General features: G+C 41.6%; 1 long non-coding RNA gene across 2 annotated transcripts in view; it reads right to left on the bottom strand.

The window, feature by feature from the left end:
- Positions 1-3,897: 3,897 nt before the first annotated feature.
- The window catches only part of LOC148031264 (uncharacterized), a 145,665-nt gene continuing 135,985 nt past the window's right edge, over positions 3,898-13,577 (bottom strand). For both annotated transcript variants that reach the window (XR_015691985.1, XR_015691984.1), the window contains exons 2-3: positions 4,741-4,880; positions 3,898-4,535 (exon numbers count right to left, since the gene is read on the bottom strand). This is a non-coding gene — a long non-coding RNA (uncharacterized LOC148031264). The remainder of the gene's footprint in view (positions 4,536-4,740; positions 4,881-13,577) is intronic.

Genomic DNA, 13,577 nt, shown 5'->3' with positions numbered 1-13,577 from the left:
GGAAGCAAACATTTTGATATTGAAAGACTAGGAAAGTCATGTTGATCCAAAAACAACTAGAACCTAGCATTTAATCAGTCTAATTGTAATTGCGTGTCTATTAGCGCGTCTAATATGTCTTATCTGCGCATATACACGTGCTAACAAATGTGCCATGCAAATATTAAAAAAATGTTAAAAATTTTGTGGCTTTCTTTTTAAACTAATACTTTCATGCGTTTTTTGTGTGTTTTCTACAGTTCGAGCTCGACATCACTAATCATGTCTATCTATCACTTCATGAAGACAATGAAGGAAGGAAATAAGAGTAAAAAGAGGTCAGGAGAAAGGAAGAGCCAAAGAGTAAAGAACAAGAGCCAAACAGCAAGGAAGAGAAGAAGAATCAAGCAACCTACCAAGGGAAGGGAGAAGGAGGACAAGGAGCTTGCAACCTAGCTGCCACCCGTCGGAACAAGGAAAGAAGGTGAGTTCTTCTTCTCTCTCTCAATCTTGTTTGCTTTCTCTTTGTTTGTTTGTCTCTCTCTCTCTCTCTTTAATGCTTTAGACTGTCATCTATGGAGGTTTTTTGCACGTTTTTCATAATAGTTTGCAAAGTATGGTCCGACTTTGCACATATGTCAATGCGTCTAGATGACAATGTAGACGCAGGTATAGACAAAGGAATAGACTCGTTGACAGACGCAGGTATAGATGCAGCGTGTAATATGTTTTATCAGCACAGGGTAGTAATGGATTTTTGCTTGTGTAGATGTGGAATCCTATATCTTCCAGCACTAATCCTGAGTTGGAATGCATGAACAACACCTTAGCGGAGTTTTCTAGAGGTGTTAGTAGTTTTTTTGGAGGTTTTCCAAACAAGGAGCAATTCACGGGGGAGATGACCAGTTATCTTGGTCGCCCTCCCACCTATAGAGGAGGTTTTTAGTGCCATGTCTAGGACACCTAACACATCTTTGCCTAGCACTTCTGCACAAACACCAAACCTTGGCACACCAAACCTTGGTATATCTCTACTAACAAGTACTCCACGTACTATGCATGCACACAGATCAGCTAATGCACAGGGATCAGCTGAAGTACATGGATCAGCCGAAGCAGGTACATTTGCAGAAGCACATGCATCGAGTGAGGTAGAGATTAGTGCCCGTCAAGGGAGGAGGGAGAGTCGTGTGGGAGGACGAGGAGGGCGAGGGAGGAGGGAGAGTCATGCAAGAGGACAAGGAGGTCGAGGGCTTTGTGGAGGTCACCTAAGAGGTGGCTCTCGATCACCCTCATCGAGAAATGAGAGAGGTGAGCCTCCACAAATGTACTACTCTGTCGCAGATGTTGGTGGTATCTTGCATAACCCTGAGGGGAGGAAAGTGCTAGCCTACTTGAGGAGTGTCGTGCATGACACATAAAAAGATTGTATGATTCCCTTCAAGCACCAAAAAAATGGTTTGTGGCAAGAGGTACTGTAAGCAATACATAGAAGGTATCCTAATCTCGAGAATTCACGATTCTCAGATGATTGGGGATGGTCAAACGTGAGAGACGCGCTTCATAACAAGAGGTGTCACCTTATGACGTGCACCACAAAGAGTCATTGTGGAGACAAGAGTAGGGGCGCCTTGGATATGGCCAACCACCCAATTGCCACCGTAGGGAGTGGAAAGAGGCCAAGAAGAGAGCAGTTGAGAAAAGGAAAAGTCGCCAGCATGCAGAGACGCAACGTATCCAAATGGCAACCATGGGATCGTTGCATTATGGATCGGGTGGTAGGGAGTCATGGTAGGTTGAGTTTGTAAGTATTATTTGATTTTTTAAAAATTTTAAATTTTGTAATTTGTTTCAATTCATTATGTAGTGTGTTTTAATATGTTGTATATTAAAATTATTTTGTAGTATCATATCGTTGGTAGGATGCCTACTCCTGGAGAGGTAGACTACCATCGAGGTTATAACCGGGCGTCCACTTGGCAGCATTTTTACGAGGAGGGACTCATGGCGGAGGAGCAATATAATTGTGCCATAAGGATTCCACAACCAGAAGAGGTATGTTTTATTTTCTACATGAAATGTATAGGTAACTCTAATTTATTGTTTGTAATGGTATTTATATACCTTAATCCTTTGTGTAGGTGAACCCTGATGTAGTTGAGGATAGAGAAGGGGGGACTAGCAGTAGCGGTGGCGGCACCGGTACCGGCACTGGCAGCAGTGGTGGTAGCGACAATGATGCCTCTTCTGAGGAGATGTAGAGGAGCCACATGCATGCATGCCTCCCCTTGGCTTGTAGTTTTCATTTTTGATATGTATTACTTTCAGCTAGTGCTTGCGACCATGACCATGCTTGAGGTCACAAGCATTAGAACTCGTCATGTAAAAATGTTTCATCTATATATATGAAATTTCATGTTCTACATACATTGTTTTGTTTTCAGTACAAAAATCTTCGAAATATGTACAAATGTTTCAGCACAGTACGCTCATGTTTCAGCATAGTACGCTCATCATGTGTTGTTATCAATATATGGACTTTGGCTCTCCACATTCTTTTGCTTTCAGTATAATAATCTTTCTCTGTTTTCCCTAAGCATACAATTTGATATTGATGGGGGGGGAAAAAACCAAAGAGCATGTGGCTTGCAAAGCCACATGCTCTCTACTTTTTTTTTTCATACCTCTGTTTTGCGCGTCTATCCGCGTATCTAAATTGTAGGAAAAATGTGTGTCTATTATCGTCAAAAATTTGTAGAGTACACGCCTTCGTATATGTGTAGTTACATGTGTGTATAGATGTAGAATATGAATATATCTACTTTTTTGTAAATATGATTATATATTTACGGGGCACATCTATATGCACGCTTGTAGATGTGACAGTAAACGCGGTAACAAACACACCTTACATTTTTAAACACAGTTCAAATATTGCGTCTACAAGTGCGTCTGTGGAGCCTTTTTGTTGTAGTGTATTATCTAACATGCTAGAAAATATTGGCAAAATTTTCTACAATGTTGAGTTCTAATGAAGCAATGTTGATATAGAATGATGTCTATGGCAGTATTATAATATTTTGAACAATTTTGTCACAAACTATAACAAAATGCTAGCCAAGTAACTTCTTAACAAGTGTGTTTTGGAAAAAACCATTGAAAACAAAAGGCCATGTGATTTCATATCTGAATGAATTTAGGACTTGTGATTTTCAATAGACTTTTTTCTATGGTGATAACACCTTTTTAGAACTTCTAGCTAAAGGATGATATAATGAAAACATGTTACAACTAACACTTTTCCCTAGTGGATGGAGTTTTGATCAACAAAATTGCTATGATTTTCATTGTTTACATTGTAGCTTGATTTCTTCCCTTCTTCACTTTCTTTCAAAAAGAGATAATTACTATAGCTCTTAACAAATTTCGAGTGCATAGAAGTGTTTGCTCTTGAACTCCTTCAAAGGAGCATTGAGTTAAAAAAATTTGGGGCTAGCAAGAAACTATTTTGCGTAAGCAAATTTTATGCTTGCATTATGGGTTTGGATAGATGAGAATATTGGGAATATGTGAATGGTAATCTATGCCCATTTATAATAATAACAATTTTGTTGGATTGATATATGAATCCATCTACTTAGACCTTAAGGATGGGCATTATGTCTGACTGAATTCCTTGGTTGTTCATCAAAACAAATAGGATTTGATGGGGTCAAGATTCATGGAGCCAACTGGTATTTGTTGGAGCAATTCATGATGGATGAGATTAATGATCGATTAGATGGGTATCTAAGTTTGGACTAGAGATGGTGGATGCAGTTGTGGGCACCATTGGTGTGGAACATGCAACCATTTGCATGCCTCATTTAACTCATTCAACGAGGACACATATTCCACAGCAATGGCGCCCATGGCTACATCGACCACGTCGAGCTCAAAATTACATCGGTTCTCCATGGACCCTCCATATTCATTCAATTGATCATTAACCTCATCCTTCATGAATTGCTCTGACAATTGGCTACACGAATCTTGACCCCCATCAAATCCTATTTGTTTCCATGAATGACAAGGGGTTTCATTCACACGTAATGCCACTCAATAAGGTCTAAGTAGATGGATTTATAGATCAATCCAACAAAATTGTTATTATAATTTGGCATAGATTACCACTTACATTCTCAAGTATCCAAGACCTCCTAATTACACACATGCGGCCAAGTGGGCTTAAAGCTATACACCTTTTTAGATGTATAATGATAAATGTGCCAACGTCCCCACCTCCAAGAATGGCATTCTTGGCTATGTCACAAAAATGTTGCACCACCGAAGGTATCTCATTCAACTCTAATTAGGGATATTGTTGGGAAAACTCTCCTAGCATACCGTTCAGCATCACACTGCAAGGTGGGGGGACTCTTTATCTTCTTATTGGTAGATGACAATGGTGGATCGCCATTTGGCTGATAGGCTGTACATATAATGACAAGGTGGGGGGTTCTTTATCTTCTTATTGGTAGATGACAATGGTGGGTTGCCATGTGGTTGATGATAGGCTGCACATATGACAAAGAGCAGACGAATAGGCTTTCAGATTTGGAACTCAGCATCAAAATTGAGAGAGAGAGAGAGAGAGAGAGAGAGAGAGCGCAATCCTACATAATTGCTAGTTTTATAGCAATTATGTAAGTGAGAGGTATACGGAAAGCGAAACTGTAGCTAGATTGGCAGTATGAATATATGCAGAGCTAGTGATCATACCAGAATAATTGGAAACACGTCCCACATTCCATAATTGGCATATGAAAAGAACTGTCTTCTCCTTGACTGCTTTCGCATTAGGTTTCCATGCCTCGATGTGGGACGATTCATAAATAGCAGGGATCGAACTAGACAGTTGCCTGTCAACGGCATCCACAGCACGGATCAAAATTGAGAGAGAGAGAGAATCCAGCCTGGGGCCTGGGGAGGTGTCGGAGATGGCAATGGACTCGGTACTGATGAGGAGGGTGGCCGGGGAGGCGCCGGCTACGATCGTCATAAGGAGATCATAAGATTATATTGTCGGGGGACTGGGGAGCGGGGGTTTCTTCTGCTTTCTTCTTAGCGCTGCTCTATTATTTCATCCGGGAACTCGCGCAAGGAATCCACCACCCTGTCTTAGCATTCATTGCAAAGTTCGGGCCACTTTACGTCTCTCTCAGCACGCGGCACGCCCGTCATAGATGAACAACCCGAGATTTTAATGTGAAGGGTCATACTTAGTTAGTACTACTAGGCAACCCGAAATTTTGAATTTGAATTTTGAAGGGTACTACAACCTTCAAAGGCTTCTAAGACCTCATTAATTGATGGCTCAAATAAGAGGTAAAGTTCCAATAAAAAACTATATAGAATGGTGAACTCCCTAAGGGGTATAGTAAGCATCCAAGTCTATGTTTCAAGCTATGTTGATGTAACGTCTAGGTATGGGTAGGTGTTCAAATCAACTATTAGTAAAGGACTCAAATCCCGAATCAATACACGTTTTTTGCAAGTTGGTAGGAGTTCAGGGAAAATTTCATTTGTGAATATCCAATCCAAGTATATTAGAGCAAGCCAAACATGAAATTAGTCAAAATAACACTTTGTATATGAGATCTCCCTTGGGATATATACCCATGACTAGCATTAGCATGCTCTAGGAAGTTAACAATAGAGGGTGATAAACATTGGTAGTATGCTCAAATGAATACATGGATGAGCATGCATGGTCTATGGATTGATAGATTATGTCCTTATAATTATAGCACTTAGACTGGCCTACAGTAAGCTTAGCCAATTGAAGCTAAATCATGAGATCAAAGTAGACATATTGAGACTAGATACACAAATGAATTAGATTAGACCCCTTTCTTGGCACACATGGCATGAGAAAGCCACAACACTAGAGAGACATTTCCTTCAACTTCTTGAGCAAGAATATGGGCACAGGGTTATCACATGAGCTACATGCATATGACCAAGATAGCGATGGTTAGGAGGAAAGTTGTCCCTCCAAGTTTGGCTGAGATTCTGGATGGGGAGCTATCAGCTATTGAGATCAGTGACACCATTGACTCTTTAGCATCAAGGAAAAGCCCAGGGCTTGATGGCCTTCCGAATGAATTCTTCAAAGAATTCAAAGATTTTCTTATTCCCCCCCTTCTCATGGTATGGAGAGGATCCCTGAAATTTGGAGCCTTGCCATAATCAATGAAGGAGTAGTCAAGCTAATCCATAAGAGAGATGATAAAGAACTCCTAGCTAATTGGAAACCCGTCACATGTCTCACATCAGCATATAAGGTGTTTGCTAAAGCCATAGCTAGAAGGCTATCTGACCAACTAGATCACTAGATAAGAAAAGAACAAAAGGGGTTTATTAAAGGGAGATATATCCTAGACTCAATAATTGCCCTATGGGAAGGCATTGAACATGCCCAAAAATCCAACCAAGATTTTGTGTTCTTCAAGATTGATTTTGAAAAAGCTTATGATAGGTTAGAATGGGATTTTATCCTCCAATCCCTCCAGGATATGGGGCTGGGTAGAAAGTTCATTAAGTATGTTAGTACTCTTTTTGGTGATGCCTCTAGAAGAATTGCCATTAATGGGGAGATGACTAATTCTTTTCCCTTGAGAAGATCCATCAGGCAGGGTTTCCCTCTTGCTCCCCTTTTGTTTGCCATTGCAGCTGATGCACTAGGGTGGCTCATTCAAGCTGAGATTGATAATGGCAACATTAAAGGGATTAAACTCCCCAACAACAAAGACATGGTTCTCAACTAGTTTGCTGATGATACAAATAGCACGGTAAATAATTATCCAGTCTCATTAGTAGCCTTTTGGAATAGCTTGCAAACCTTTTGCAAGGCTTCTGGCTCTGTGAACAATCCTAACAAAACAAGAATTAAAACTCTAATCAGTCCTTGTCCTAGTTGGCTCCTAGCTGCAAGGTGCAACACTACAAGATATAGACCTTATAGCGACGTTTAAAGCCACGAAAATACAAAGAACAAAATTTGCCCCTGTCATCGCAAAAAGCGTCGTTATTGACGACGCCATAGAATCGTCGCTATATGCGTCACTATATGCGTTGCTATATGCGTCGCATTTGCGACGCATATAGCGACGGTTGCAGAGTATTTGCGACGCTCATAGCGACGCCAATAGTGACGCGTGCAGTAATTTTGCGACGCAAATAGCAACGGTAACAGAGAAAAAAAAATTGTGGCAGGGCAGCTAGCACTATGTGCTGTATGAGAGCCATACAAAATAGTTTCTGCACTACTGCATACAAAGCGTTTGCAAACAAAAAGAATGTATACTGAAATCATAAAACTGATACATGAAATAAATACATGATCGCATAAAATGCGATTGGTACAATCATGAAACGATATCACTAATACATAGAAAATGTCTACATAGATCGGGCGACTAAAAACTAAAGGTGTGTGAGCTCTAAGGATCCAAGGGCGAGCTACAAATCCTCGTCCCCCGAAAGCTCGTCCCGCTGCAAAGGAGCATCAAACGGATTCTGCAGAAAAAGAAACAACATATCAATCCACCATACAATAATGCATTCAAATATCTCATGGTAATTATGGACAAGAAAGATGAGTGACTTATAGGGCTGCCGCGTCTATACAATCGGTCGATCAATGCCCTGAGACCGTGCCTCTCTACATATCGAGTCTCAAGGCCTTGCGGATCGCGATTTGTAATGGAGTGCTGCAAAGAAAACAAAATGCTAACTGTTAGAAACATGATTGTCAGTACAAAGAATATCTCAAAAAAACAAATAAGCAAAACAAAAGAGAAACTTACAAAGTCCTCCAAATATGTCATGTGGCCGCCACTCCCAAGATGATGCTGGTACGCAGATCGGTCGCAGTATGCTCACGTAGTGAATCCCGGAAGGTCCCCAAGAACAATGAACTCTACTTTTTTGCACAAAAAACAATGTAAAAAGCATGAACGACAAGAGCAAGAGACCAATTGGGTTCAATCTCCCCCCATGCCTTATGTGAGCGCTTCACAAAGCATGTATTTTATGTATATTTCCATCTTCATGCTCAATAATGGCCCAATTTACAAAAATATGATAAGCTTTTAGATTTTGAGTTTGCTTTTACAAAAATAGGAAATAAAGCTAATGGACGGTGCCCATAGACCCTGGCATGCCCAACACAATGTCCCAAATAGAAATAACATATCCCTGCGCATAGACGCATACAAAATAATAATAAATAATCGATGCCTCAACAGACATAATAAAATATAGGCGTGGCGCCTATCAAAATATAATCCATAGGTCGAATACTCGCTAGACTCCAATGCTTTCCTCCGCCACTGCTGCTATCTCTACACATCAACTGAAGCATTCACAATCGTTAGTAAAATAATACAATTAAACCGACAAAAGTGAATACCTAGCAGTCTTCAGCTACATAAATAAATCAACTGGTTAGAAATATATCCTAACCTTAATTTATTATGAGTGCGCACTCTAAACTCATAAACGTTTATCAATTTAATATGTATTTTGTGGAATCACCCGCTATGGAATCACCCATGTACACACTAAATTAATGAAACGCCTGAAAAGGACAGGCGTCTCCATCAACTTCTCGTACAAAGAATCCTCTTTGTGTATGAGCCCCGGTCATCTAAGTTTACGGAATCCACCGTAAAATCTCACGGAATCCACCGTGGAATATGCCTCCTGGCATCAGATGCACCGATTCGGCCTTGATTCGTGCCCTCGCCGCCTCCCGCTGCTGACTCCAACGTCCTGGCGAATTTGTAGCCTCCTCCCTCAGTCGGCGCTAATCGTGTGCATCTAACCACTCGGGCTTTGGAGCCCCACTCTTGATTGCCTTGCGTGCATCGGATCGTCTATGTGACATGTATGCACACATGCAATCCATCATCCAGCCCGTAGAGAATCTATCCACTGCGGCTGGCACCAGGAACTCCTCGTGCAAGGATGCTACTATGTAGTCCTTGCTCCCCTCCGGTATGTTCCTCCAATGATCCAGGACGTTGTGCCGAAAAACTTGTTGGCACAACTCCCTCATGCGAGCCATCACGAGAATGTTGTAGTTGACAAGCACTATAGGCCACACACTGTAAGAAGTCGAGCGCAGACCGAATGGGTTCACACCATCCATGGCGAGACCGAGCCGAAGATTCCTTGGCTCTCGCGCAAAGCCTGGGAAGGTAGAGTCAATGTGGCTCCATGCGCGCGAATTTGCTAATATTCGTTGAACTCCATCCGTGGACCTATTCTGCACATGCCACATTGTCAAGCTTGCCATGGCAGACGTGTGAAACATGTGGTTTATGCGGGGGACGAAAAGTGTCTGTGAACTTTTTGAGGGATGGTTTGCCCTTGCAAGTTCTGTCGATACCTGTGAGCACCACACTTTGGACATGTCTCCATAGTCTCGTATTCATCTCAAAACAATATGCAGTCGTTGATACATGCATGGATGTTATTGTAGTCCATGCCAAGCTTCCGTAAAACATATCGTGCATCATCACGAGACTCAGGCATGGTGTTTGCAAGTGGCAATATATGATATTTCAATAACCTGAAAAAATTCATAAAACACCTTGGAAAAACACAAATGTTTGTGATAATACTGTTTTTTAAAAAAACAATGAAGTTTGTGTGCAAGGTACCTAAATAACTCAGTCACACTCGTATCGCTCCAACCGTATTTTGCTTGCACACTTAAGAGTGCAAGCAATGTCTTCGACCGAGATACTCAGCACCCATCATATAATGGTATGGATGCTTCCTCTCTAAGAGGGTCAGATGTCTCAACATCCATGGGAATCAATGCATCGATCATTGCCTCCATCTCACGCTCCAAGATTGTAGGCAAGTCGGGAAGGTTGTCTGTCTCCTCTGGCATTGATGGTATAGATGGGCCTTGCGAGTGGTCAATTGGCTCTTGCAATCCATCCATCGCACGTCCACGAACTCTTCTAATTGGCTGCAAAGGGTGCACTCCCCCTTGGGTCGAGACATCACCCCCCTGGATACAAAATTTGACAACAAGACCCAATCTTATTGTGTATGGTTTTCAATTAGCTTGAGAGTACAATGCATGAAAAATGCTAACTTCAAATTACCGTTTGCTGAAAATCCGCAATCGCCTGATCAATGATCTCAGATTAAAACTCACCAAATCGTCGTACGTGTTTTATAGACAATCGGCGTTTTCGTCTAATTGCCAACTTGCATTGAGAGCAAGGACATGGGACACGCTGATTAAGATACGTCTCACGGTCTTGAACAATAAGACCTTCTTCATTTGCCATCTTATCTACATTACAGCAAACGAGGCTTAAATGGATAGCTTTATGGAGATATACGTCAAGTTGCAAGTTGACCATAAATCTTGCATTGTATATAGTAGTTGAGAGATTTTCCGATGTTATATCTCGGCCTTGTAGATAATCCATTTTAAAATTAATGTCCCGATAGATAATTATTTGTTATATCTCGGCTTTGAGTATAAGTAATCCATTTTAAAATTAATGCGCGCTATCTATGAAATTTTATAACTATAGTAATAAAAATTATTTCAATCAATTCTACTCATAGTCATAAGACTTGAGAGAAATTATCCTATACTCAATTTAAGGGTTTCTTCTTCTATAACAATAATTTTGGGTTCATTTTGATGAAGTACGTGGCCCATGGCAAAGCACATTGCATACCATTATCAATAAGTCTATTATCTTAAATTTCCCTCCCCTCCCTCTCCCTCTCTTTCTCTCCCTCTCCCTCTCTTTCTCTCACCCTCTCCCTCTCCCTCTCGTTCTCTTTCTCTCCCTCTCTCATTTCCTTCCCCTCCCTCTCCCTCTCCCTCTCCCTCTCTTTCTCTTTTTCTCCCTCTCCCTCTCTATCTCTCTTTCTCTCTAATTTCCTAAACAAGCAAAAAATAAAGTGATTTAAACATCCTCCAAGCAAAAGGGAGAGGGAGAGATACAATGCACTCTCCCTCTCTTTCTCTTTCTATCCCTCTCTCATTTCCTTCCCCTTCCTCTCCCTCTCGCTCTCTTTCTCTCTCATTTCCTCTCCTAAACAAGCAAAAAATAAAGTGATTCAAACATTAAACAAGCAAAAGGGAGAGGGAGAGAGAGAATACACTCTCCCTTCTTCTCCCTCTCTTTCTCTTTCTCTCCCTCTCTTATTTCCTCCCCCTCCCTCTCTGTCTCCCTCTATTTCTCTTTCTCTTTCTTTCCCTCTCCCTCTCCCTCTCCCTCTCCCTCTCTTTCTCTCTTACTCTCTCGTTTCCTCTCCTAAACAAAGCAAAAAAGAAAGTTATTTAAACATTAAACAAGCAAAAGGGAGAGAGAGAGAGAGAATGCACTCTCCCTCTCTTTCTCTCCCTCTCCCTCTCCCTCTCGCTCTCTTTCTCTCCCTCTTCCTCTCCCTCTCCCTCTCCCTCTCTTTCTCTTCCTCTCTCTCCCTCTCCCTCTCCTTCTCTTTCATTTCCTCTCCTAAATAAGCAAAAGAGAATGATTTAAACCTTCAACAAGCAAAAGAAAGAGAGAGGGAGACTCACCAATGAGATATGGCGAGCGTGGGCGGCTTCTCTTTGCAACGAGGGCTCCTCCTCTCCTTCGCGAACAATGGTGGCCGCGGCGGCGGAGCAAGTCTCTTCCTCTTCTTCTCTCACAAAGCCTTCGCTCTCTCCCTCGCTCTCGCTCTCAAAAGGCGAAACAAAAGAAATGAAAACGGCGCTCTGGTTTCGGCCGCGCTTTTTTTCCTGCGGCGTTGCTATTGGCGTCGCTATTTTCGTCGCAAATACAACGCCAATAGCGACGCCAATAGCGACGCCGATATCCGCCGTCGCTAATCGGCGTCGCTAATTGTCCAATTCCTTGTAGTGCAAGGAGCTGGAAACATGTAAATTTTTCAGACTTCTAGGCATTCCCATGGGCTTTGGGATTTCAACGAAACAAAGGTGGGATCGGGTTTTGGAAAAAATCAGGGGAAATTTTGAAAATTGGAAGGGGCTGCAGCTCAATATGGTAGGAAGATGTTTGGTTCCTAAACACATACTAATTCCATCCACAATCTATATTTTGGCTTGCTAGAAACCATCTAAGTCAGGAATGAAGCAACTAGAGAAACTAGGGAGAAATTTTCTATGGAGTAGGTATGGGGAAAAGTTCAAAGTACCTAAAGTGTCTTGGGCTATATGCACTACACCTAAGAAATCAGGCAGTCTTGGTCTTCCCAATCCTAGTATTGTGGCTGACAAACTAGCAGCCAAATGGATAGCAAGAAGCATCATAAGGAAAGAAGAGGACTGGATAACTTTAATCAAGGCAACCACTGGCAAATTTCAGGTAAAGGGCTGTCCGAAATGGAAAGGCTTAGACCCACTAACAATAACTATTTGTCCTGTCAAACTGAAACCTAAAGATTGCTCGCCTCTGGCTAAAGGACTCTAAGAGGCTTGGTTCAAGTACAAAAACCTCTTAATCCCCTCTTCCCATCCCAATCTCATCGTGCCCTGGTGTTCCAAAAACTCCATCTGGTTCAACTTCTTTAAGGGAGCCATTCCAGATAATCAGCTCAACTCAGCCCACAAGCTCTTCAAGAAAGAAATTAGAAGTTGGAGGGACATTTGGGATCCAGCCCTTAAAAGGTGGATGACTGGAACACAACTAAAGCGGAAATTCAAACTAAAAAGATAGGAACTGGATTTGTTAACTGAAAGGATACTCTTGTGGGGACCTAACATGCCTGTAATGAGTAATCTTAACCACCACTTCAATCACAGGGGAATCTGTTTGTTGGGGGACAAACCTCTTCTACCCCTTCCCGGCCTAATAGAAAGCAATGCTCCGCTCTGTAAAAAACTGAATAACAGATTGCATATTAATTGGGCAGTAGCACAGTGGAATTACAGGTTCTGTAACATTTGGGCTCCCTCAATCCAACCAAAGATGTCTTGTCTTATGTGGCTCATTACCCTCAAAAGTCTTTGGACTAATGAGAGAGCACTCAAAGTTGGTCTGGGGAATGAACTTTGCATAAGGTGTGGCCAACAGGTAGAATCAATCCCTCATATATTCCTTAACTGCCCTAAAAATTCTAACATCTGGTATTTTCTGCAGGTCCTTGTCTTCAAGTATCACCCCACTGAACTCACTTGGAAGGAGTTGTTACTGGGGGAAATATATGGTCTCCCTCCCCCAATATGGAATTGGATCAAAAGTTACTACTTGTGGAATATTTGGATAAGCATGAATAAGAAAATGTTTGAAAATACTGATGTGGATCCTATACATGGCCTTAAATTTGATCTTTTTTTTCAGGCTGAGAAAGACACAGCAACCATTCTCAAGCAGCATGAGGACAATTTGAAGGAGGGACTAGGGATTTCAGCTCCCACTGTGGATATGGCAGGCATATTGCTGCATATCAAGAAGAAGGCTGAACAATGAGTTACTTATCTTAAGATGATCACATCTGATGACTAAGACTTGATATGGTCTGTTGGTTTTGTAAAGCTGATATTTTGTACACCTAAATAATGGTAG

The sequence above is a fragment of the Lygodium microphyllum genome, chromosome 9 (genome assembly GCF_053477565.2).
Source record: "Lygodium microphyllum isolate KBCC chromosome 9, Lygodium_microphyllum_v1.1.10, whole genome shotgun sequence".
In the NCBI taxonomy this organism is placed as follows: domain Eukaryota; kingdom Viridiplantae; phylum Streptophyta; class Polypodiopsida; order Schizaeales; family Lygodiaceae; genus Lygodium; species Lygodium microphyllum.
This window is presented reverse-complemented; position numbering and strand designations above follow the sequence as displayed.